Source organism: Rhinoderma darwinii, unplaced genomic scaffold (assembly GCF_050947455.1).
Source record: "Rhinoderma darwinii isolate aRhiDar2 unplaced genomic scaffold, aRhiDar2.hap1 Scaffold_986, whole genome shotgun sequence".
NCBI classification, from domain to species: domain Eukaryota; kingdom Metazoa; phylum Chordata; class Amphibia; order Anura; family Rhinodermatidae; genus Rhinoderma; species Rhinoderma darwinii.
This window is the reverse complement of record NW_027464560.1, coordinates 26600-50967: the sequence shown is the minus strand read 5'-3', so window position 1 is coordinate 50967 and position 24368 is coordinate 26600. Positions and strand designations below refer to the sequence as shown.

Sequence of the window (24368 nt, the reverse complement as noted above, 5' to 3'; positions counted from 1 at the left end):
ACCTCTTGTTGTGTGTCGTCTGTGTTTCTGTGTTTCCGGCATTTCACATTGGAACACCTCATTCACCTTCCTTGTCTTCTCTCCGCCCTCCCTTTTAGGTAAGTTAAAGAGCTGCACCTGAGCCAGCCACTGATTGATTGATTGATTGATTGATTGATTGATTGATTGATTGATTGATTGATTGATGCAGCACAACAGTCAAATAGTGGAGTGGAGTAGGGGAACAGCAAACAGCCAATAAAGCAGCCCGCCCGCTCGCCTGCCCGCCACAATGGACCTACCTGTGTACACTAGATGGATGTGATGGAATGTACTGTCGTCCCTACATTTCAAGAAGAAGTAAGAATTGCAGTTGCAACAAAGCCTTGCTTGCCTACAAAGAGAGCAGCAATTTGGATTTGTTACTATGTTACCTAGAAGAATAACAAACTGTGCAAGGATGGAGGTTGTAGGAGCAAGGAGAAGTTGTCTGTAAAGTTGGTGGATGCCTATTTTCCATTTTGCAGTCCCTTGTCTCCCTCTTGTGGCCTCCTGGAGGCAACTAGCTGTGCAAAAAAAAGACAGCCTGGCGGCCGGCTGTTGCAGTGTTGCCCTCTCAGGCAACACTGAGTGACTGACTGAGCCTCACCGTCTTATATAAAGTTCAGACGGAACTTTGCACGTGTCATAGTGGAGCCCTCAGGATTCCAGAGCCAGCTTTCTGACATCATAATGGGGCCTCAGAGATAAAAGCCTGGGCCCAGGCAGTGTTGGTCAGTGCTGCTCAGCAGGCAGCACTGGACTGGACTGGATTACAGCTGATACAAGGTGTGAAGGAACAAGGGGTGGCTGTGGGCATGCACTTGCTGCTGCTGCCAGTGTTTATCTGCATGGCAGCAGGGCATTTGGGCGTTGCCAGGAAGGCGTTTTTATGTAGATTCCTCCTCTTTCAGCACTGCATTGTGGTGCAAGCAAAAGAAGCAAATCCTGTCTGGCTTCCTCTCCGGCCTTTATTCACCTCCCGTGTAGCTGTGAGTGTGTGAGCCTGCAGGGCCCCATGGAATTGCCTAGAAGTAGGCTGAATCGCTGCAAGGGCTGAACAGCAGTATCGGGCAGGCTCGGGCAACGCGCGGCCCGTTCGGGTTATCGCTTCTCGGCCTTTTGGCTAAGATCAAGTGTAGTATCTGTTCTTATCAGTTTAATATCTGATACGTCCCCTATCTGGGGACCATATATTAAATGGATTTTTAGAACAGGGAGATGGAAATAGAGCTTGCTCTGTCCACTCCACGCATTGACCTGGTATTGCAGTATTTCCAGGACCGGTGCACCCTTTCCTTATGTGTTGACTAAAAGCAGATTCCAAAAGTGTTTTTTGTCTTTGCTATTGTTTCTGTCTTTCTGAAGGGATCTCCCCTTTTAATCCCATTATTTCAACACCTGTTGGACAATGCATGAGTGATAATGAGCTCATTGATTAAATGCAATTAATGAATAGATTGCCACCTCTTGTTGTGTGTCGTCTGTGTTTCTGTGTTTCCGGCATTTCACATTGGAACACCTCATTCACCTTCCTTGTCTTCTCTCCGCCCTCCCTTTTAGGTAAGTTAAAGAGCTGCACCTGAGCCAGCCACTGATTGATTGATTGATTGATTGATTGATTGATTGATTGATTGATTGATTGATTGATTGATTGATTGATGCAGCACAACAGTCAAATAGTGGAGTGGAGTAGGGGAACAGCAAACAGCCAATAAAGCAGCCCGCCCGCTCGCCTGCCCGCCACAATGGACCTACCTGTGTACACTAGATGGATGTGATGGAATGTACTGTCGTCCCTACATTTCAAGAAGAAGTAAGAATTGCAGTTGCAACAAAGCCTTGCTTGCCTACAAAGAGAGCAGCAATTTGGATTTGTTACTATGTTACCTAGAAGAATAACAAACTGTGCAAGGATGGAGGTTGTAGGAGCAAGGAGAAGTTGTCTGTAAAGTTGGTGGATGCCTATTTTCCATTTTGCAGTCCCTTGTCTCCCTCTTGTGGCCTCCTGGAGGCAACTAGCTGTGCAAAAAAAGACAGCCTGGCGGCCGGCTGTTGCAGTGTTGCCCTCTCAGGCAACACTGAGTGACTGACTGAGCCTCACCGTCTTATATAAAGTTCAGACGGAACTTTGCACGTGTCATAGTGGAGCCCTCAGGATTCCAGAGCCAGCTTTCTGACATCATAATGGGGCCTCAGAGATAAAAGCCTGGGCCCAGGCAGTGTTGGTCAGTGCTGCTCAGCAGGCAGCACTGGACTGGACTGGATTACAGCTGATACAAGGTGTGAAGGAACAAGGGGTGGCTGTGGGCATGCACTTGCTGCCGCTGCCAGTGTTTATCTGCATGGCAGCAGGGCATTTGGGCGTTGCCAGGAAGGCGTTTTTATGTAGATTCCTCCTCTTTCAGCACTGCATTGTGGTGCAAGCAAAAGAAGCAAATCCTGTCTGGCTTCCTCTCCGGCCTTTATTCACCTCCCGTGTAGCTGTGAGTGTGTGAGCCTGCAGGGCCCCATGGAATTGCCTAGAAGTAGGCTGAATCGCTGCAAGGGCTGAACAGCAGTATCGGGCAGGCTCGGGCAACGCGCGGCCCGTTCGGGTTATCGCTTCTCGGCCTTTTGGCTAAGATCAAGTGTAGTATCTGTTCTTATCAGTTTAATATCTGATACGTCCCCTATCTGGGGACCATATATTAAATGGATTTTTAGAACAGGGAGATGGAAATAGAGCTTGCTCTGTCCACTCCACGCATTGACCTGGTATTGCAGTATTTCCAGGACCGGTGCACCCTTTCCTTATGTGTTGACTAAAAGCAGATTCCAAAAGTGTTTTTTGTCTTTGCTATTGTTTCTGTCTTTCTGAAGGGATCTCCCCTTTTAATCCCATTATTTCAACACCTGTTGGACAATGCATGAGTGATAATGAGCTCATTGATTAAATGCAATTAATGAATAGATTGCCACCTCTTGTTGTGTGTCGTCTGTGTTTCTGTGTTTCCGGCATTTCACATTGGAACACCTCATTCACCTTCCTTGTCTTCTCTCCGCCCTCCCTTTTAGGTAAGTTAAAGAGCTGCACCTGAGCCAGCCACTGATTGATTGATTGATTGATTGATTGATTGATTGATTGATTGATTGATTGATTGATTGATTGATGCAGCACAACAGTCAAATAGTGGAGTGGAGTAGGGGAACAGCAAACAGCCAATAAAGCAGCCCGCCCGCTCGCCTGCCCGCCACAATGGACCTACCTGTGTACACTAGATGGATGTGATGGAATGTACTGTCGTCCCTACATTTCAAGAAGAAGTAAGAATTGCAGTTGCAACAAAGCCTTGCTTGCCTACAAAGAGAGGAGCAATTTGGATTTGTTACTATGTTACCTAGAAGAATAACAAACTGTGCAAGGATGGAGGTTGTAGGAGCAAGGAGAAGTTGTCTGTAAAGTTGGTGGATGCCTATTTTCCATTTTGCAGTCCCTTGTCTCCCTCTTGTGGCCTCCTGGAGGCAACTAGCTGTGCAAAAAAAAGACAGCCTGGCGGCCGGCTGTTGCAGTGTTGCCCTCTCAGGCAACACTGAGTGACTGACTGAGCCTCACCGTCTTATATAAAGTTCAGACGGAACTTTGCACGTGTCATAGTGGAGCCCTCAGGATTCCAGAGCCAGCTTTCTGACATCATAATGGGGCCTCAGAGATAAAAGCCTGGGCCCAGGCAGTGTTGGTCAGTGCTGCTCAGCAGGCAGCACTGGACTGGACTGGATTACAGCTGATACAAGGTGTGAAGGAACAAGGGGTGGCTGTGGGCATGCACTTGCTGCCGCTGCCAGTGTTTATCTGCATGGCAGCAGGGCATTTGGGCGTTGCCAGGAAGGCATTTTTATGTAGATTCCTCCTCTTTCAGCACTGCATTGTGGTGCAAGCAAAAGAAGCAAATCCTGTCTGGCTTCCTCTCCGGCCTTTATTCACCTCCCGTGTAGCTGTGAGTGTGTGAGCCTGCAGGGCCCCATGGAATTGCCTAGAAGTAGGCTGAATCGCTGCAAGGGCTGAACAGCAGTATCGGGCAGGCTCGGGCAACGCGCGGCCCGTTCGGGTTATCGCTTCTCGGCCTTTTGGCTAAGATCAAGTGTAGTATCTGTTCTTATCAGTTTAATATCTGATACGTCCCCTATCTGGGGACCATATATTAAATGGATTTTTAGAACAGGGAGATGGAAATAGAGCTTGCTCTGTCCACTCCACGCATTGACCTGGTATTGCAGTATTTCCAGGACCGGTGCACCCTTTCCTTATGTGTTGACTAAAAGCAGATTCCAAAAGTGTTTTTTGTCTTTGCTATTGTTTCTGTCTTTCTGAAGGGATCTCCCCTTTTAATCCCATTATTTCAACACCTGTTGGACAATGCATGAGTGATAATGAGCTCATTGATTAAATGCAATTAATGAATAGATTGCCACCTCTTGTTGTGTGTCGTCTGTGTTTCTGTGTTTCCGGCATTTCACATTGGAACACCTCATTCACCTTCCTTGTCTTCTCTCCGCCCTCCCTTTCAGGTAAGTTAAAGAGCTGCACCTGAGCCAGCCACTGATTGATTGATTGATTGATTGATTGATTGATTGATTGATGCAGCACAACAGTCAAATAGTGGAGTGGAGTAGGGGAACAGCAAACAGCCAATAAAGCAGCCCGCCCGCTCGCCTGCCCGCCACAATGGACCTACCTGTGTACACTAGATGGATGTGATGGAATGTACTGTCGTCCCTACATTTCAAGAAGAAGTAAGAATTGCAGTTGCAACAAAGCCTTGCTTGCCTACAAAGAGAGCAGCAATTTGGATTTGTTACTATGTTACCTAGAAGAATAACAAACTGTGCAAGGATGGAGCAAGGAGAAGTTGTCTGTAAAGTTGGTGGATGCCTATTTTCCATTTTGCAGTCCCTTGTCTCCCTCTTGTGGCCTCCTGGAGGCAACTAGCTGTGCAAAAAAAAGACAGCCTGGCGGCCGGCTGTTGCAGTGTTGCCCTCTCAGGCAACACTGAGTGACTGACTGAGCCTCACCGTCTTATATAAAGTTCAGACGGAACTTTGCACGTGTCATAGTGGAGCCCTCAGGATTCCAGAGCCAGCTTTCTGACATCATAATGGGGCCTCAGAGATAAAAGCCTGGGCCCAGGCAGTGTTGGTCAGTGCTGCTCAGCAGGCAGCACTGGACTGGACTGGATTACAGCTGATACAAGGTGTGAAGGAACAAGGGGTGGCTGTGGGCATGCACTTGCTGCCGCTGCCAGTGTTTATCTGCATGGCAGCAGGGCATTTGGGCGTTGCCAGGAAGGCGTTTTTATGTAGATTCCTCCTCTTTCAGCACTGCATTGTGGTGCAAGCAAAAGAAGCAAATCCTGTCTGGCTTCCTCTCCGGCCTTTATTCACCTCCCGTGTAGCTGTGAGTGTGTGAGCCTGCAGGGCCCCATGGAATTGCCTAGAAGTAGGCTGAATCGCTGCAAGGGCTGAACAGCAGTATCGGGCAGGCTCGGGCAACGCGCGGCCCGTTCGGGTTATCGCTTCTCGGCCTTTTGGCTAAGATCAAGTGTAGTATCTGTTCTTATCAGTTTAATATCTGATACGTCCCCTATCTGGGGACCATATATTAAATGGATTTTTAGAACAGGGAGATGGAAATAGAGCTTGCTCTGTCCACTCCACGCATTGACCTGGTATTGCAGTATTTCCAGGACCGGTGCACCCTTTCCTTATGTGTTGACTAAAAGCAGATTCCAAAAGTGTTTTTTGTCTTTGCTATTGTTTCTGTCTTTCTGAAGGGATCTCCCCTTTTAATCCCATTATTTCAACACCTGTTGGACAATGCATGAGTGATAATGAGCTCATTGATTAAATGCAATTAATGAATAGATTGCCACCTCTTGTTGTGTGTCGTCTGTGTTTCTGTGTTTCCGGCATTTCACATTGGAACACCTCATTCACCTTCCTTGTCTTCTCTCCGCCCTCCCTTTTAGGTAAGTTAAAGAGCTGCACCTGAGCCAGCCACTGATTGATTGATTGATTGATTGATTGATTGATTGATTGATTGATTGATGCAGCACAACAGTCAAATAGTGGAGTGGAGTAGGGGAACAGCAAACAGCCAATAAAGCAGCCCGCCCGCTCGCCTGCCCGCCACAATGGACCTACCTGTGTACACTAGATGGATGTGATGGAATGTACTGTCGTCCCTACATTTCAAGAAGAAGTAAGAATTGCAGTTGCAACAAAGCCTTGCTTGCCTACAAAGAGAGCAGCAATTTGGATTTGTTACTATGTTACCTAGAAGAATAACAAACTGTGCAAGGATGGAGGTTGTAGGAGCAAGGAGAAGTTGTCTGTAAAGTTGGTGGATGCCTATTTTCCATTTTGCAGTCCCTTGTCTCCCTCTTGTGGCCTCCTGGAGGCAACTAGCTGTGCAAAAAAAAGACAGCCTGGCGGCCGGCTGTTGCAGTGTTGCCCTCTCAGGCAACACTGAGTGACTGACTGAGCCTCACCGTCTTATATAAAGTTCAGACGGAACTTTGCACGTGTCATAGTGGAGCCCTCAGGATTCCAGAGCCAGCTTTCTGACATCATAATGGGGCCTCAGAGATAAAAGCCTGGGCCCAGGCAGTGTTGGTCAGTGCTGCTCAGCAGGCAGCACTGGACTGGACTGGATTACAGCTGATACAAGGTGTGAAGGAACAAGGGGTGGCTGTGGGCATGCACTTGCTGCCGCTGCCAGTGTTTATCTGCATGGCAGCAGGGCATTTGGGCGTTGCCAGGAAGGCGTTTTTATGTAGATTCCTCCTCTTTCAGCACTGCATTGTGGTGCAAGCAAAAGAAGCAAATCCTGTCTGGCTTCCTCTCCGGCCTTTATTCACCTCCCGTGTAGCTGTGAGTGTGTGAGCCTGCAGGGCCCCATGGAATTGCCTAGAAGTAGGCTGAATCGCTGCAAGGGCTGAACAGCAGTATCGGGCAGGCTCGGGCAACGCGCGGCCCGTTCGGGTTATCGCTTCTCGGCCTTTTGGCTAAGATCAAGTGTAGTATCTGTTCTTATCAGTTTAATATCTGATACGTCCCCTATCTGGGGACCATATATTAAATGGATTTTTAGAACAGGGAGATGGAAATAGAGCTTGCTCTGTCCACTCCACGCATTGACCTGGTATTGCAGTATTTCCAGGACCGGTGCACCCTTTCCTTATGTGTTGACTAAAAGCAGATTCCAAAAGTGTTTTTTGTCTTTGCTATTGTTTCTGTCTTTCTGAAGGGATCTCCCCTTTTAATCCCATTATTTCAACACCTGTTGGACAATGCATGAGTGATAATGAGCTCATTGATTAAATGCAATTAATGAATAGATTGCCACCTCTTGTTGTGTGTCGTCTGTGTTTCTGTGTTTCCGGCATTTCACATTGGAACACCTCATTCACCTTCCTTGTCTTCTCTCCGCCCTCCCTTTTAGGTAAGTTAAAGAGCTGCACCTGAGCCAGCCACTGATTGATTGATTGATTGATTGATTGATTGATTGATTGATTGATTGATTGATGCAGCACAACAGTCAAATAGTGGGTGGAGTAGGGGAACAGCAAACAGCCAATAAAGCAGCCCGCCCGCTCGCCTGCCCGCCACAATGGACCTACCTGTGTACACTAGATGGATGTGATGGAATGTACTGTCGTCCCTACATTTCAAGAAGAAGTAAGAATTGCAGTTGCAACAAAGCCTTGCTTGCCTACAAAGAGAGCAGCAATTTGGATTTGTTACTATGTTACCTAGAAGAATAACAAACTGTGCAAGGATGGAGGTTGTAGGAGCAAGGAGAAGTTGTCTGTAAAGTTGGTGGATGCCTATTTTCCATTTTGCAGTCCCTTGTCTCCCTCTTGTGGCCTCCTGGAGGCAACTAGCTGTGCAAAAAAAAGACAGCCTGGCGGCCGGCTGTTGCAGTGTTGCCCTCTCAGGCAACACTGAGTGACTGACTGAGCCTCACCGTCTTATATAAAGTTCAGACGGAACTTTGCACGTGTCATAGTGGAGCCCTCAGGATTCCAGAGCCAGCTTTCTGACATCATAATGGGGCCTCAGAGATAAAAGCCTGGGCCCAGGCAGTGTTGGTCAGTGCTGCTCAGCAGGCAGCACTGGACTGGACTGGATTACAGCTGATACAAGGTGTGAAGGAACAAGGGGTGGCTGTGGGCATGCACTTGCTGCCGCTGCCAGTGTTTATCTGCATGGCAGCAGGGCATTTGGGCGTTGCCAGGAAGGCATTTTTATGTAGATTCCTCCTCTTTCAGCACTGCATTGTGGTGCAAGCAAAAGAAGCAAATCCTGTCTGGCTTCCTCTCCGGCCTTTATTCACCTCCCGTGTAGCTGTGAGTGTGTGAGCCTGCAGGGCCCCATGGAATTGCCTAGAAGTAGGCTGAATCGCTGCAAGGGCTGAACAGCAGTATCGGGCAGGCTCGGGCAACGCGCGGCCCGTTCGGGTTATCGCTTCTCGGCCTTTTGGCTAAGATCAAGTGTAGTATCTGTTCTTATCAGTTTAATATCTGATACGTCCCCTATCTGGGGACCATATATTAAATGGATTTTTAGAACAGGGAGATGGAAATAGAGCTTGCTCTGTCCACTCCACGCATTGACCTGGTATTGCAGTATTTCCAGGACCGGTGCACCCTTTCCTTATGTGTTGACTAAAAGCAGATTCCAAAAGTGTTTTTTGTCTTTGCTATTGTTTCTGTCTTTCTGAAGGGATCTCCCCTTTTAATCCCATTATTTCAACACCTGTTGGACAATGCATGAGTGATAATGAGCTCATTGATTAAATGCAATTAATGAATAGATTGCCACCTCTTGTTGTGTGTCGTCTGTGTTTCTGTGTTTCCGGCATTTCACATTGGAACACCTCATTCACCTTCCTTGTCTTCTCTCCGCCCTCCCTTTTAGGTAAGTTAAAGAGCTGCACCTGAGCCAGCCACTGATTGATTGATTGATTGATTGATTGATTGATTGATTGATTGATTGATGCAGCACAACAGTCAAATAGTGGAGTGGAGTAGGGGAACAGCAAACAGCCAATAAAGCAGCCCGCCCGCTCGCCTGCCCGCCACAATGGACCTACCTGTGTACACTAGATGGATGTGATGGAATGTACTGTCGTCCCTACATTTCAAGAAGAAGTAAGAATTGCAGTTGCAACAAAGCCTTGCTTGCCTACCAAGAGAGCAGCAATTTGGATTTGTTACTATGTTACCTAGAAGAATAACAAACTGTGCAAGGATGGAGGTTGTAGGAGCAAGGAGAAGTTGTCTGTAAAGTTGGTGGATGCCTATTTTCCATTTTGCAGTCCCTTGTCTCCCTCTTGTGGCCTCCTGGAGGCAACTAGCTGTGCAAAAAAAAGACAGCCTGGCGGCCGGCTGTTGCAGTGTTGCCCTCTCAGGCAACACTGAGTGACTGACTGAGCCTCACCGTCTTATATAAAGTTCAGACGGAACTTTGCACGTGTCATAGTGGAGCCCTCAGGATTCCAGAGCCAGCTTTCTGACATCATAATGGGGCCTCAGAGATAAAAGCCTGGGCCCAGGCAGTGTTGGTCAGTGCTGCTCAGCAGGCAGCACTGGACTGGACTGGATTACAGCTGATACAAGGTGTGAAGGAACAAGGGGTGGCTGTGGGCATGCACTTGCTGCCGCTGCCAGTGTTTATCTGCATGGCAGCAGGGCATTTGGGCGTTGCCAGGAAGGCGTTTTTATGTAGATTCCTCCTCTTTCAGCACTGCATTGTGGTGCAAGCAAAAGAAGCAAATCCTGTCTGGCTTCCTCTCCGGCCTTTATTCACCTCCCGTGTAGCTGTGAGTGTGTGAGCCTGCAGGGCCCCATGGAATTGCCTAGAAGTAGGCTGAATCGCTGCAAGGGCTGAACAGCAGTATCGGGCAGGCTCGGGCAACGCGCGGCCCGTTCGGGTTATCGCTTCTCGGCCTTTTGGCTAAGATCAAGTGTAGTATCTGTTCTTATCAGTTTAATATCTGATACGTCCCCTATCTGGGGACCATATATTAAATGGATTTTTAGAACAGGGAGATGGAAATAGAGCTTGCTCTGTCCACTCCACGCATTGACCTGGTATTGCAGTATTTCCAGGACCGGTGCACCCTTTCCTTATGTGTTGACTAAAAGCAGATTCCAAAAGTGTTTTTTGTCTTTGCTATTGTTTCTGTCTTTCTGAAGGGATCTCCCCTTTTAATCCCATTATTTCAACACCTGTTGGACAATGCATGAGTGATAATGAGCTCATTGATTAAATGCAATTAATGAATAGATTGCCACCTCTTGTTGTGTGTCGTCTGTGTTTCTGTGTTTCCGGCATTTCACATTGGAACACCTCATTCACCTTCCTTGTCTTCTCTCCGCCCTCCCTTTTAGGTAAGTTAAAGAGCTGCACCTGAGCCAGCCACTGATTGATTGATTGATTGATTGATTGATTGATTGATTGATTGATGCAGCACAACAGTCAAATAGTGGAGTGGAGTAGGGGAACAGCAAACAGCCAATAAAGCAGCCCGCCCGCTCGCCTGCCCGCCACAATGGACCTACCTGTGTACACTAGATGGATGTGATGGAATGTACTGTCGTCCCTACATTTCAAGAAGAAGTAAGAATTGCAGTTGCAACAAAGCCTTGCTTGCCTACAAAGAGAGCAGCAATTTGGATTTGTTACTATGTTACCTAGAAGAATAACAAACTGTGCAAGGATGGAGGTTGTAGGAGCAAGGAGAAGTTGTCTGTAAAGTTGGTGGATGCCTATTTTCCATTTTGCAGTCCCTTGTCTCCCTCTTGTGGCCTCCTGGAGGCAACTAGCTGTGCAAAAAAAAGACAGCCTGGCGGCCGGCTGTTGCAGTGTTGCCCTCTCAGGCAACACTGAGTGACTGACTGAGCCTCACCGTCTTATATAAAGTTCAGACGGAACTTTGCACGTGTCATAGTGGAGCCCTCAGGATTCCAGAGCCAGCTTTCTGACATCATAATGGGGCCTCAGAGATAAAAGCCTGGGCCCAGGCAGTGTTGGTCAGTGCTGCTCAGCAGGCAGCACTGGACTGGACTGGATTACAGCTGATACAAGGTGTGAAGGAACAAGGGGTGGCTGTGGGCATGCACTTGCTGCCGCTGCCAGTGTTTATCTGCATGGCAGCAGGGCATTTGGGCGTTGCCAGGAAGGCGTTTTTATGTAGATTCCTCCTCTTTCAGCACTGCATTGTGGTGCAAGCAAAAGAAGCAAATCCTGTCTGGCTTCCTCTCCGGCCTTTATTCACCTCCCGTGTAGCTGTGAGTGTGTGAGCCTGCAGGGCCCCATGGAATTGCCTAGAAGTAGGCTGAATCGCTGCAAGGGCTGAACAGCAGTATCGGGCAGGCTCGGGCAACGCGCGGCCCGTTCGGGTTATCGCTTCTCGGCCTTTTGGCTAAGATCAAGTGTAGTATCTGTTCTTATCAGTTTAATATCTGATACGTCCCCTATCTGGGGACCATATATTAAATGGATTTTTAGAACAGGGAGATGGAAATAGAGCTTGCTCTGTCCACTCCACGCATTGACCTGGTATTGCAGTATTTCCAGGACCGGTGCACCCTTTCCTTATGTGTTGACTAAAAGCAGATTCCAAAAGTGTTTTTTGTCTTTGCTATTGTTTCTGTCTTTCTGAAGGGATCTCCCCTTTTAATCCCATTATTTCAACACCTGTTGGACAATGCATGAGTGATAATGAGCTCATTGATTAAATGCAATTAATGAATAGATTGCCACCTCTTGTTGTGTGTCGTCTGTGTTTCTGTGTTTCCGGCATTTCACATTGGAACACCTCATTCACCTTCCTTGTCTTCTCTCCGCCCTCCCTTTTAGGTAAGTTAAAGAGCTGCACCTGAGCCAGCCACTGATTGATTGATTGATTGATTGATTGATTGATTGATTGATTGATTGATTGATTGATGCAGCACAACAGTCAAATAGTGGAGTGGAGTAGGGGAACAGCAAACAGCCAATAAAGCAGCCCGCCCGCTCGCCTGCCCGCCACAATGGACCTACCTGTGTACACTAGATGGATGTGATGGAATGTACTGTCGTCCCTACATTTCAAGAAGAAGTAAGAATTGCAGTTGCAACAAAGCCTTGCTTGCCTACAAAGAGAGCAGCAATTTGGATTTGTTACTATGTTACCTAGAAGAATAACAAACTGTGCAAGGATGGAGGTTGTAGGAGCAAGGAGAAGTTGTCTGTAAAGTTGGTGGATGCCTATTTTCCATTTTGCAGTCCCTTGTCTCCCTCTTGTGGCCTCCTGGAGGCAACTAGCTGTGCAAAAAAAAGACAGCCTGGCGGCCGGCTGTTGCAGTGTTGCCCTCTCAGGCAACACTGAGTGACTGACTGAGCCTCACCGTCTTATATAAAGTTCAGACGGAACTTTGCACGTGTCATAGTGGAGCCCTCAGGATTCCAGAGCCAGCTTTCTGACATCATAATGGGGCCTCAGAGATAAAAGCCTGGGCCCAGGCAGTGTTGGTCAGTGCTGCTCAGCAGGCAGCACTGGACTGGACTGGATTACAGCTGATACAAGGTGTGAAGGAACAAGGGGTGGCTGTGGGCATGCACTTGCTGCCGCTGCCAGTGTTTATCTGCATGGCAGCAGGGCATTTGGGCGTTGCCAGGAAGGCGTTTTTATGTAGATTCCTCCTCTTTCAGCACTGCATTGTGGTGCAAGCAAAAGAAGCAAATCCTGTCTGGCTTCCTCTCCGGCCTTTATTCACCTCCCGTGTAGCTGTGAGTGTGTGAGCCTGCAGGGCCCCATGGAATTGCCTAGAAGTAGGCTGAATCGCTGCAAGGGCTGAACAGCAGTATCGGGCAGGCTCGGGCAACGCGCGGCCCGTTCGGGTTATCGCTTCTCGGCCTTTTGGCTAAGATCAAGTGTAGTATCTGTTCTTATCAGTTTAATATCTGATACGTCCCCTATCTGGGGACCATATATTAAATGGATTTTTAGAACAGGGAGATGGAAATAGAGCTTGCTCTGTCCACTCCACGCATTGACCTGGTATTGCAGTATTTCCAGGACCGGTGCACCCTTTCCTTATGTGTTGACTAAAAGCAGATTCCAAAAGTGTTTTTTGTCTTTGCTATTGTTTCTGTCTTTCTGAAGGGATCTCCCCTTTTAATCCCATTATTTCAACACCTGTTGGACAATGCATGAGTGATAATGAGCTCATTGATTAAATGCAATTAATGAATAGATTGCCACCTCTTGTTGTGTGTCGTCTGTGTTTCTGTGTTTCCGGCATTTCACATTGGAACACCTCATTCACCTTCCTTGTCTTCTCTCCGCCCTCCCTTTTAGGTAAGTTAAAGAGCTGCACCTGAGCCAGCCACTGATTGATTGATTGATTGATTGATTGATTGATTGATTGATTGATTGATTGATTGATTGATGCAGCACAACAGTCAAATAGTGGAGTGGAGTAGGGGAACAGCAAACAGCCAATAAAGCAGCCCGCTCGCCTGCCCGCCACAATGGACCTACCTGTGTACACTAGATGGATGTGATGGAATGTACTGTCGTCCCTACATTTCAAGAAGAAGTAAGAATTGCAGTTGCAACAAAGCCTTGCTTGCCTACAAAGAGAGCAGCAATTTGGATTTGTTACTATGTTACCTAGAAGAATAACAAACTGTGCAAGGATGGAGGTTGTAGGAGCAAGGAGAAGTTGTCTGTAAAGTTGGTGGATGCCTATTTTCCATTTTGCAGTCCCTTGTCTCCCTCTTGTGGCCTCCTGGAGGCAACTAGCTGTGCAAAAAAAAGACAGCCTGGCGGCCGGCTGTTGCAGTGTTGCCCTCTCAGGCAACACTGAGTGACTGACTGAGCCTCACCGTCTTATATAAAGTTCAGACGGAACTTTGCACGTGTCATAGTGGAGCCCTCAGGATTCCAGAGCCAGCTTTCTGACATCATAATGGGGCCTCAGAGATAAAAGCCTGGGCCCAGGCAGTGTTGGTCAGTGCTGCTCAGCAGGCAGCACTGGACTGGACTGGATTACAGCTGATACAAGGTGTGAAGGAACAAGGGGTGGCTGTGGGCATGCACTTGCTGCCGCTGCCAGTGTTTATCTGCATGGCAGCAGGGCATTTGGGTGTTGCCAGGAAGGCGTTTTTATGTAGATTCCTCCTCTTTCAGCACTGCATTGTGGTGCAAGCAAAAGAAGCAAATCCTGTCTGGCTTCCTCTCCGGCCTTTATTCACCTCCCGTGTAGCTGTGAGTGTGTGAGCCTGCAGGGCCCCATGGAATTGCCTAGAAGTAGGCTGAATCGCTGCAAGGGCTGAACAGCAGTATCGGGCAGGCTCGGGCAACGCGCGGCCCGTTCGGGTTATCGCTTCTCGGTCTTTTGGCTAAGATCAAGTGTAGTATCTGTTCTTATCAGTTTAATATCTGATACGTCCCCTATCTGGGGACCATATATTAAATGGATTTTTAGAACAGGGAGATGGAAATAGAGCTTGCTCTGTCCACTCCACGCATTGACCTGGTATTGCAGTATTTCCAGGACCGGTGCACCCTTTCCTTATGTGTTGACTAAAAGCAGATTCCAAAAGTGTTTTTTGTCTTTGCTATTGTTTCTGTCTTTCTGAAGGGATCTCCCCTTTTAATCCCATTATTTCAACACCTGTTGGACAATGCATGAGTGATAATGAGCTCATTGATTAAATGCAATTAATGAATAGATTGCCACCTCTTGTTGTGTGTCGTCTGTGTTTCTGTGTTTCCGGCATTTCACATTGGAACACCTCATTCACCTTCCTTGTCTTCTCTCCGCCCTCCCTTTTAGGTAAGTTAAAGAGCTGCACCTGAGCCAGCCACTGATTGATTGATTGATTGATTGATTGATTGATTGATTGATTGATGCAGCACAACAGTCAAATAGTGGAGTGGAGTAGGGGAACAGCAAACAGCCAATAAAGCAGCCCGCCCGCTCGCCTGCCCGCCACAATGGACCTACCTCTGTACACTAGATGGATGTGATGGAATGTACTGTCGTCCCTACATTTCAAGAAGAAGTAAGAATTGCAGTTGCAACAAAGCCTTGCTTGCCTACAAAGAGAGCAGCAATTTGGATTTGTTACTATGTTACCTAGAAGAATAACAAACTGTGCAAGGATGGAGGTTGTAGGAGCAAGGAGAAGTTGTCTGTAAAGTTGGTGGATGCCTATTTTCCATTTTGCAGTCCCTTGTCTCCCTCTTGTGGCCTCCTGGAGGCAACTAGCTGTGCAAAAAAAAGACAGCCTGGCGGCCGGCTGTTGCAGTGTTGCCCTCTCAGGCAACACTGAGTGACTGACTGAGCCTCACCGTCTTATATAAAGTTCAGACGGAACTTTGCACGTGTCATAGTGGAGCCCTCAGGATTCCAGAGCCAGCTTTCTGACATCATAATGGGGCCTCAGAGATAAAAGCCTGGGCCCAGGCAGTGTTGGTCAGTGCTGCTCAGCAGGCAGCACTGGACTGGACTGGATTACAGCTGATACAAGGTGTGAAGGAACAAGGGGTGGCTGTGGGCATGCACTTGCTGCCGCTGCCAGTGTTTATCTGCATGGCAGCAGGGCATTTGGGCGTTGCCAGGAAGGCGTTTTTATGTAGATTCCTCCTCTTTCAGCACTGCATTGTGGTGCAAGCAAAAGAAGCAAATCCTGTCTGGCTTCCTCTCCGGCCTTTATTCACCTCCCGTGTAGCTGTGAGTGTGTGAGCCTGCAGGGCCCCATGGAATTGCCTAGAAGTAGGCTGAATCGCTGCAAGGGCTGAACAGCAGTATCGGGCAGGCTCGGGCAACGCGCGGCCCGTTCGGGTTATCGCTTCTCGGCCTTTTGGCTAAGATCAAGTGTAGTATCTGTTCTTATCAGTTTAATATCTGATACGTCCCCTATCTGGGGACCATATATTAAATGGATTTTTAGAACAGGGAGATGGAAATAGAGCTTGCTCTGTCCACTCCACGCATTGACCTGGTATTGCAGTATTTCCAGGACCGGTGCACCCTTTCCTTATGTGTTGACTAAAAGCAGATTCCAAAAGTGTTTTTTGTCTTTGCTATTGTTTCTGTCTTTCTGAAGGGATCTCCCCTTTTAATCCCATTATTTCAACACCTGTTGGACAATGCATGAGTGATAATGAGCTCATTGATTAAATGCAATTAATGAATAGATTGCCACCTCTTGTTGTGTGTCGTCTGTGTTTCTGTGTTTCCGGCATTTCACATTGGAACACCTCATTCACCTTCCTTGTCTTCTCTCCGCCCTCCCTTTTAGGTAAGTTAAAGAGCTGCACCTGAGCCAGCCACTGATTGATTGATTGATTGATTGATTGATTGATTGATTGATTGATTGATGCAGCACAACAGTCAAATAGTGGAGTGGAGTAGGGGAACAGCAAACAGCCAATAAAGCAGCCCGCCCGCTCGCCTGCCCGCCACAATGGACCTACCTGTGTACACTAGATGGATGTGATGGAATGTACTGTCGTCCCTACATTTCAAGAAGAAGTAAGAATTGCAGTTGCAACAAAGCCTTGCTTGCCTACAAAGAGAGCAGCAATTTGGATTTGTTACTATGTTACCTAGAAGAATAACAAACTGTGCAAGGATGGAGGTTGTAGGAGCAAGGAGAAGTTGTCTGTAAAGTTGGTGGATGCCTATTTTCCATTTTGCAGTCCCTTGTCTCCCTCTTGTGGCCTCCTGGAGGCAACTAGCTGTGCAAAAAAAAGACAGCCTGGCGGCCGGCTGTTGCAGTGTTGCCCTCTCAGGCAACACTGAGTGACTGACTGAGCCTCACCGTCTTATATAAAGTTCAGACGGAACTTTGCACGTGTCATAGTGGAGCCCTCAGGATTCCAGAGCCAGCTTTCTGACATCATAATGGGGCCTCAGAGATAAAAGCCTGGGCCCAGGCAGTGTTGGTCAGTGCTGCTCAGCAGGCAGCACTGGACTGGACTGGATTACAGCTGATACAAGGTGTGAAGGAACAAGGGGTGGCTGTGGGCATGCACTTGCTGCCGCTGCCAGTGTTTATCTGCATGGCAGCAGGGCATTTGGGCGTTGCCAGGAAGGCGTTTTTATGTAGATTCCTCCTCTTTCAGCACTGCATTGTGGTGCAAGCAAAAGAAGCAAATCCTGTCTGGCTTCCTCTCCGGCCTTTATTCACCTCCCGTGTAGCTGTGAGTGTGTGAGCCTGCAGGGCCCCATGGAATTGCCTAGAAGTAGGCTGAATCGCTGCAAGGGCTGAACAGCAGTATCGGGCAGGCTCGGGCAACGCGCGGCCCGTTCGGGTTATCGCTTCTCGGCCTTTTGGCTAAGATCAAGTGTAGTATCTGTTCTTATCAGTTTAATATCTGATACGTCCCCTATCTGGGGACCATATATTAAATGGATTTTTAGAACAGGGAGATGGAAATAGAGCTTGCTCTGTCCACTCCACGCATTGACCTGGTATTGCAGTATTTCCAGGACCGGTGCACCCTTTCCTTATGTGTTGACTAAAAGCAGATTCCAAAAGTGTTTTTTGTCTTTGCTATTGTTTCTGTCTTTCTGAAGGGAACTCCCCTTTTAATCCCATTATTTCAACACCTGTTGGACAATGCATGAGTGATAATGAGCTCATTGATTAAATGCAATTAATGAATAGATTGCCACCTCTTGTTGTGTGTCGTCTGTGTTTCTGTGTTTCCGGCATTTCACATTGGAACACCTCATTCACCTTCCTTGTCTTCTCTCCGCCCTCCCTTTTAGGTAAGTTAAAGAGCTGCACCTGAGCCAGCCACTGATTGATTGATTGATTGATTGATTGATTGATTGATTGATTGATTGATTGATTGCAGCACAACAGTCAAATAGTGGAGTGGAGTAGGGGAACAGCAAACAGCCAATAAAGCAGCCCGCCCGCTCGCCTGCCCGCCACAATGGACCTACCTGTGTACACTAGATGGATGTGATGGAATGTACTGTCGTCCCTACATTTCAAGAAGAAGTAAGAATTGCAGTTGCAACAAAGCCTTGCTTGCCTACAAAGAGAGCAGCAATTTGGATTTGTTACTATGTTACCTAGAAGAATAACAAACTGTGCAAGGATGGAGGTTGTAGGAGCAAGGAGAAGTTGTCTGTAAAGTTGGTGGATGCCTATTTTCCATTTTGCAGTCCCTTGTCTCCCTCTTGTGGCCTCCTGGAGGCAACTAGCTGTGCAAAAAAAAGACAGCCTGGCGGCCGGCTGTTGCAGTGTTGCCCTCTCAGGCAACACTGAGTGACTGACTGAGCCTCACCGTCTTATATAAAGTTCAGACGGAACTTTGCACGTGTCATAGTGGAGCCCTCAGGATTCCAGAGCCAGCTTTCTGACATCATAATGGGGCCTCAGAGATAAAAGCCTGGGCCCAGGCAGTGTTGGTCAGTGCTGCTCAGCAGGCAGCACTGGACTGGACTGGATTACAGCTGATACAAGGTGTGAAGGAACAAGGGGTGGCTGTGGGCATGCACTTGCTGCCGCTGCCAGTGTTTATCTGCATGGCAGCAGGGCATTTGGGCGTTGCCAGGAAGGCGTTTTTATGTAGATTCCTCCTCTTTCAGCACTGCATTGTGGTGCAAGCAAAAGAAGCAAATCCTGTCTGGCTTCCTCTCCGGCCTTTATTCACCTCCCGTGTAGCTGTGAGTGTGTGAGCCTGCAGGGCCCCATGGAATTGCCTAGAAGTAGGCTGAATCGCTGCAAGGGCTGAACAGCAGTATCGGGCAGGCTCGGGCAACGCGCGGCCCGTTCGGGTTATCGCTTCTCGGCCTTTTGGCTAAGATCAAGTGTAGTATCTGTTCTTATCAGTTTAATATCTGATACGTCCCCTATCTGGGGACCATATATTAAATGGATTTTTAGAACAGGGAGATGGAAATAGAGCTTGCTCTGTCCACTCCACGCATTGACCTGGTATTGCAGTATTTCCAGGACCGGTGCACCCTTTCCTTATGTGTTGACTAAAAGCAGATTCCAAAAGTGTTTTTTGTCTTTGCTATTGTTTCTGTCTTTCTGAAGGGATCTCCCCTTTTAATCCCATTATTTCAACACCTGTTGGACAATGCATGAGTGATAATGAGCTCATTGATTAAATGCAATTAATGAATAGATTGCCACCTCTTGTTGTGTGTCGTCTGTGTTTCTGTGTTTCCGGCATTTCACATTGGAACACCTCATTCACCTTCCTTGTCTTCTCTCCGCCCTCCCTTTTAGGTAAGTTAAAGAGCTGCACCTGAGCCAGCCACGATTGATTGATTGATTGATTGATTGATTGATTGATTGATTGATTGATTGATTGATGCAGCACAACAGTCAAATAGTGGAGTGGAGTAGGGGAACAGCAAACAGCCAATAAAGCAGCCCGCCCGCTCGCCTGCCCGCCACAATGGACCTACCTGTGTACACTAGATGGATGTGATGGAATGTACTGTCGTCCCTACATTTCAAGAAGAAGTAAGAATTGCAGTTGCAACAAAGCCTTGCTTGCCTACAAAGAGAGCAGCAATTTGGATTTGTTACTATGTTACCTAGAAGAATAACAAACTGTGCAAGGATGGAGGTTGTAGGAGCAAGGAGAAGTTGTCTGTAAAGTTGGTGGATGCCTATTTTCCATTTTGCAGTCCCTTGTCTCCCTCTTGTGGCCTCCTGGAGGCAACTAGCTGTGCAAAAAAAAGACAGCCTGGCGGCCGGCTGTTGCAGTGTTGCCCTCTCAGGCAACACTGAGTGACTGACTGAGCCTCACCGTCTTATATAAAGTTCAGACGGAACTTTGCACGTGTCATAGTGGAGCCCTCAGGATTCCAGAGCCAGCTTTCTGACATCATAATGGGGCCTCAGAGATAAAAGCCTGGGCCCAGGCAGTGTTGGTCAGTGCTGCTCAGCAGGCAGCACTGGACTGGACTGGATTACAGCTGATACAAGGTGTGAAGGAACAAGGGGTGGCTGTGGGCATGCACTTGCTGCCGCTGCCAGTGTTTATCTGCATGGCAGCAGGGCATTTGGGCGTTGCCAGGAAGGCGTTTTTATGTAGATTCCTCCTCTTTCAGCACTGCATTGTGGTGCAAGCAAAAGAAGCAAATCCTGTCTGGCTTCCTCTCCGGCCTTTATTCACCTCCCGTGTAGCTGTGAGTGTGTGAGCCTGCAGGGCCCCATGGAATTGCCTAGAAGTAGGCTGAATCGCTGCAAGGGCTGAACAGCAGTATCGGGCAGGCTCGGGCAACGCGCGGCCCGTTCGGGTTATCGCTTCTCGGCCTTTTGGCTAAGATCAAGTGTAGTATCTGTTCTTATCAGTTTAATATCTGATACGTCCCCTATCTGGGGACCATATATTAAATGGATTTTTAGAACAGGGAGATGGAAATAGAGCTTGCTCTGTCCACTCCACGCATTGACCTGGTATTGCAGTATTTCCAGGACCGGTGCACCCTTTCCTTATGTGTTGACTAAAAGCAGATTCCAAAAGTGTTTTTTGTCTTTGCTATTGTTTCTGTCTTTCTGAAGGGAACTCCCCTTTTAATCCCATTATTTCAACACCTGTTGGACAATGCATGAGTGATAATGAGCTCATTGATTAAATGCAATTAATGAATAGATTGCCACCTCTTGTTGTGTGTCGTCTGTGTTTCTGTGTTTCCGGCATTTCACATTGGAACACCTCATTCACCTTCCTTGTCTTCTCTCCGCCCTCCCTTTTAGGTAAGTTAAAGAGCTGCACCTGAGCCAGCCACTGATTGATTGATTGATTGATTGATTGATTGATTGATTGATTGATTGATTGATTGATGCAGCACAACAGTCAAATAGTGGAGTGGAGTAGGGGAACAGCAAACAGCCAATAAAGCAGCCCGCCCGCTCGCCTGCCCGCCACAATGGACCTACCTGTGTACACTAGATGGATGTGATGGAATGTACTGTCGTCCCTACATTTCAAGAAGAAGTAAGAATTGCAGTTGCAACAAAGCCTTGCTTGCCTACAAAGAGAGCAGCAATTTGGATTTGTTACTATGTTACCTAGAAGAATAACAAACTGTGCAAGGATGGAGGTTGTAGGAGCAAGGAGAAGTTGTCTGTAAAGTTGGTGGATGCCTATTTTCCATTTTGCAGTCCCTTGTCTCCCTCTTGTGGCCTCCTGGAGGCAACTAGCTGTGCAAAAAAAAGACAGCCTGGCGGCCGGCTGTTGCAGTGTTGCCCTCTCAGGCAACACTGAGTGACTGACTGAGCCTCACCGTCTTATATAAAGTTCAGACGGAACTTTGCACGTGTCATAGTGGAGCCCTCAGGATTCCAGAGCCAGCTTTCTGACATCATAATGGGGCCTCAGAGATAAAAGCCTGGGCCCAGGCAGTGTTGGTCAGTGCTGCTCAGCAGGCAGCACTGGACTGGACTGGATTACAGCTGATACAAGGTGTGAAGGAACAAGGGGTGGCTGTGGGCATGCACTTGCTGCCGCTGCCAGTGTTTATCTGCATGGCAGCAGGGCATTTGGGCGTTGCCAGGAAGGCGTTTTTATGTAGATTCCTCCTCTTTCAGCACTGCATTGTGGTGCAAGCAAAAGAAGCAAATCCTGTCTGGCTTCCTCTCCGGCCTTTATTCACCTCCCGTGTAGCTGTGAGTGTGTGAGCCTGCAGGGCCCCATGGAATTGCCTAGAAGTAGGCTGAATCGCTGCAAGGGCTGAACAGCAGTATCGGGCAGGCTCGGGCAACGCGCGGCCCGTTCGGGTTATCGCTTCTCGGCCTTTTGGCTAAGATCAAGTGTAGTATCTGTTCTTATCAGTTTAATATCTGATACGTCCCCTATCTGGGGACCATATATTAAATGGATTTTTAGAACAGGGAGATGGAAATAGAGCTTGCTCTGTCCACTCCACGCATTGACCTGGTATTGCAGTATTTCCAGGACCGGTGCACCCTTTCCTTATGTGTTGACTAAAAGCAGATTCCAAAAGTGTTTTTTGTCTTTGCTATTGTTTCTGTCTTTCTGAAGGGATCTCCCCTTTTAATCCCATTATTTCAACACCTGTTGGACAATGCATGAGTGATAATGAGCTCATTGATTAAATGCAATTAATGAATAGATTGCCACCTCTTGTTGTGTGTCGTCTGTGTTTCTGTGTTTCCGGCATTTCACATTGGAACACCTCATTCACCTTCCTTGTCTTCTCTCCGCCCTCCCTTTTAGGTAAGTTAAAGAGCTGCACCTGAGCCAGCCACTGATTGATTGATTGATTGATTGATTGATTGATTGATTGATTGATTGATTGATGCAGCACAACAGTCAAATAGTGGAGTGGAGTAGGGGAACAGCAAACAGCCAATAAAGCAGCCCGCCCGCTCGCCTGCCCGCCACAATGGACCTACCTGTGTACACTAGATGGATGTGATGGAATGTACTGTCGTCCCTACATTTCAAGAAGAAGTAAGAATTGCAGTTGCAACAAAGCCTTGCTTGCCTACAAAGAGAGCAGCAATTTGGATTTGTTACTATGTTACCTAGAAGAATAACAAACTGTGCAAGGATGGAGGTTGTAGGAGCAAGGAGAAGTTGTCTGTAAAGTTGGTGGATGCCTATTTTCCATTTTGCAGTCCCTTGTCTCCCTCTTGTGGCCTCCTGGAGGCAACTAGCTGTGCAAAAAAAAGACAGCCTGGCGGCCGGCTGTTGCAGTGTTGCCCTCTCAGGCAACACTGAGTGACTGACTGAGCCTCACCGTCTTATATAAAGTTCAGACGGAACTTTGCACGTGTCATAGTGGAGCCCTCAGGATTCCAGAGCCAGCTTTCTGACATCATAATGGGGCCTCAGAGATAAAAGCCTGGGCCCAGGCAGTGTTGGTCAGTGCTGCTCAGCAGGCAGCACTGGACTGGACTGGATTACAGCTGATACAAGGTGTGAAGGAACAAGGGGTGGCTGTGGGCATGCACTTGCTGCCGCTGCCAGTGTTTATCTGCATGGCAGCAGGGCATTTGGGCGTTGCCAGGAAGGCGTTTTTATGTAGATTCCTCCTCTTTCAGCACTGCATTGTGGTGCAAGCAAAAGAAGCAAATCCTGTCTGGCTTCCTCTCCGGCCTTTATTCACCTCCCGTGTAGCTGTGAGTGTGTGAGCCTGCAGGGCCCCATGGAATTGCCTAGAAGTAGGCTGAATCGCTGCAAGGGCTGAACAGCAGTATCGGGCAGGCTCGGGCAACGCGCGGCCCGTTCGGGTTATCGCTTCTCGGCCTTTTGGCTAAGATCAAGTGTAGTATCTGTTCTTATCAGTTTAATATCTGATACGTCCCCTATCTGGGGACCATATATTAAATGGATTTTTAGAACAGGGAGATGGAAATAGAGCTTGCTCTGTCCACTCCACGCATTGACCTGGTATTGCAGTATTTCCAGGACCGGTGCACCCTTTCCTTATGTGTTGACTAAAAGCAGATTCCAAAAGTGTTTTTTGTCTTTGCTATTGTTTCTGTCTTTCTGAAGGGATCTCCCCTTTTAATCCCATTATTTCAACACCTGTTGGACAATGCATGAGTGATAATGAGCTCATTGATTAAATGCAATTAATGAATAGATTGCCACCTCTTGTTGTGTGTCGTCTGTGTTTCTGTGTTTCCGGCATTTCACATTGGAACACCTCATTCACCTTCCTTGTCTTCTCTCCGCCCTCCCTTTTAGGTAAGTTAAAGAGCTGCACCTGAGCCAGCCACTGATTGATTGATTGATTGATTGATTGATTGATTGATTGATTGATTGATTGCAGCACAACAGTCAAATAGTGGAGTGGAGTAGGGGAACAGCAAACAGCCAATAAAGCAGCCCGCCCGCTCGCCTGCCCGCCACAATGGACCTACCTGTGTACACTAGATGGATGTGATGGAATGTACTGTCGTCCCTACATTTCAAGAAGAAGTAAGAATTGCAGTTGCAACAAAGCCTTGCTTGCCTACAAAGAGAGCAGCAATTTGGATTTGTTACTATGTTACCTAGAAGAATAACAAACTGTGCAAGGATGGAGGTTGTAGGAGCAAGGAGAAGTTGTCTGTAAAGTTGGTGGATGCCTATTTTCCATTTTGCAGTCCCTTGTCTCCCTCTTGTGGCCTCCTGGAGGCAACTAGCTGTGCAAAAAAAAGACAGCCTGGCGGCCGGCTGTTGCAGTGTTGCCCTCTCAGGCAACACTGAGTGACTGACTGAGCCTCACCGTCTTATATAAAGTTCAGACGGAACTTTGCACGTGTCATAGTGGAGCCCTCAGGATTCCAGAGCCAGCTTTCTGACATCATAATGG

The 24368-nt window shown here is 47.8% G+C and overlaps 16 non-coding genes across 16 annotated transcripts; all 16 read left to right on the top strand.

Moving 5' to 3' along the window:
- The first annotated feature begins 1124 nt into the window (after positions 1-1124).
- Positions 1125-1315, top strand: LOC142734894 (U2 spliceosomal RNA). The gene has a single exon (XR_012880427.1). It is a non-coding gene; the product is annotated as a U2 spliceosomal RNA (small nuclear RNA).
- Positions 1316-2618: 1303 nt separating this feature from the next.
- LOC142734893 (U2 spliceosomal RNA) lies at positions 2619-2809 on the top strand. Its single transcript, XR_012880426.1, has one exon. It is a non-coding gene; the product is annotated as a U2 spliceosomal RNA (small nuclear RNA).
- Positions 2810-4109: 1300 nt separating this feature from the next.
- Positions 4110-4300, top strand: LOC142734892 (U2 spliceosomal RNA). The gene has a single exon (XR_012880425.1). It is a non-coding gene; the product is annotated as a U2 spliceosomal RNA (small nuclear RNA).
- A 1266-nt stretch (positions 4301-5566) lies between these two features.
- On the top strand, positions 5567-5757 carry LOC142734891 (U2 spliceosomal RNA). The gene has a single exon (XR_012880424.1). It is a non-coding gene; the product is annotated as a U2 spliceosomal RNA (small nuclear RNA).
- A 1284-nt stretch (positions 5758-7041) lies between these two features.
- On the top strand, positions 7042-7232 carry LOC142734890 (U2 spliceosomal RNA). Its single transcript, XR_012880423.1, has one exon. It is a non-coding gene; the product is annotated as a U2 spliceosomal RNA (small nuclear RNA).
- A 1287-nt stretch (positions 7233-8519) lies between these two features.
- Positions 8520-8710, top strand: LOC142734889 (U2 spliceosomal RNA). Its single transcript, XR_012880422.1, has one exon. It is a non-coding gene; the product is annotated as a U2 spliceosomal RNA (small nuclear RNA).
- Positions 8711-9994: 1284 nt separating this feature from the next.
- LOC142734887 (U2 spliceosomal RNA) lies at positions 9995-10185 on the top strand. The gene has a single exon (XR_012880420.1). It is a non-coding gene; the product is annotated as a U2 spliceosomal RNA (small nuclear RNA).
- Positions 10186-11465: 1280 nt separating this feature from the next.
- On the top strand, positions 11466-11656 carry LOC142734885 (U2 spliceosomal RNA). Its single transcript, XR_012880419.1, has one exon. It is a non-coding gene; the product is annotated as a U2 spliceosomal RNA (small nuclear RNA).
- A 1292-nt stretch (positions 11657-12948) lies between these two features.
- On the top strand, positions 12949-13139 carry LOC142734884 (U2 spliceosomal RNA). The gene has a single exon (XR_012880418.1). It is a non-coding gene; the product is annotated as a U2 spliceosomal RNA (small nuclear RNA).
- A 1292-nt stretch (positions 13140-14431) lies between these two features.
- Positions 14432-14622, top strand: LOC142734859 (U2 spliceosomal RNA). Its single transcript, XR_012880396.1, has one exon. It is a non-coding gene; the product is annotated as a U2 spliceosomal RNA (small nuclear RNA).
- A 1280-nt stretch (positions 14623-15902) lies between these two features.
- Positions 15903-16093, top strand: LOC142734883 (U2 spliceosomal RNA). The gene has a single exon (XR_012880417.1). It is a non-coding gene; the product is annotated as a U2 spliceosomal RNA (small nuclear RNA).
- Positions 16094-17377: 1284 nt separating this feature from the next.
- Positions 17378-17568, top strand: LOC142734882 (U2 spliceosomal RNA). Its single transcript, XR_012880416.1, has one exon. It is a non-coding gene; the product is annotated as a U2 spliceosomal RNA (small nuclear RNA).
- Positions 17569-18857: 1289 nt separating this feature from the next.
- On the top strand, positions 18858-19048 carry LOC142734881 (U2 spliceosomal RNA). The gene has a single exon (XR_012880415.1). It is a non-coding gene; the product is annotated as a U2 spliceosomal RNA (small nuclear RNA).
- A 1291-nt stretch (positions 19049-20339) lies between these two features.
- Positions 20340-20530, top strand: LOC142734880 (U2 spliceosomal RNA). The gene has a single exon (XR_012880414.1). It is a non-coding gene; the product is annotated as a U2 spliceosomal RNA (small nuclear RNA).
- Positions 20531-21822: 1292 nt separating this feature from the next.
- LOC142734879 (U2 spliceosomal RNA) lies at positions 21823-22013 on the top strand. Its single transcript, XR_012880413.1, has one exon. It is a non-coding gene; the product is annotated as a U2 spliceosomal RNA (small nuclear RNA).
- Positions 22014-23301: 1288 nt separating this feature from the next.
- LOC142734878 (U2 spliceosomal RNA) lies at positions 23302-23492 on the top strand. The gene has a single exon (XR_012880412.1). It is a non-coding gene; the product is annotated as a U2 spliceosomal RNA (small nuclear RNA).
- The last annotated feature ends 876 nt before the right edge of the window (positions 23493-24368 follow it).